The sequence below is a fragment of the Nanorana parkeri genome, unplaced genomic scaffold (genome assembly GCF_000935625.1).
Source record: "Nanorana parkeri isolate BGI_ZX_2015 unplaced genomic scaffold, ASM93562v1 scaffold2388, whole genome shotgun sequence".
In the NCBI taxonomy this organism is placed as follows: domain Eukaryota; kingdom Metazoa; phylum Chordata; class Amphibia; order Anura; family Dicroglossidae; genus Nanorana; species Nanorana parkeri.
Genome location: NW_017308656.1, coordinates 139,387 through 139,806, shown reverse-complemented (window position 1 = coordinate 139,806; position 420 = coordinate 139,387).

Genomic DNA, 420 nt, shown 5'->3' with positions numbered 1-420 from the left:
TGGATAGGTGGGAGCCGGGCGCACCGTCGGGGGTCAGTGGATAGGTGGGAGCCGGGCGCACCGTCGGGGGTCAGTGGATAGGTGGGAGCCGTGGGGGCGGGATAGGGGGTCCCCAGAGTAGTACAAAAAAAAAAATAAGTACATAAAAAAGGATAAATTTACCAAGTCCAGTAAAAATGCCGCTTGACAATACATCAAAAGGATGCAACCAACACATTTTGGGGCTCAAAAACCCCTCTTCCATAGGGATCGGGCGATCGTTGTGGTATACTGGACAGCCAACTGGTGGCCTCCAAACAGGAGGATGAGAGCAGTTGCTGGTAGCCAGTCTTACAACACATGTAGCACTTGAGGTGGGGTAGATTTGAGTACCCGAATGAGGTGGGGGGTATCTTTGTGTCCCAGAAGAAAGGGGGGAGT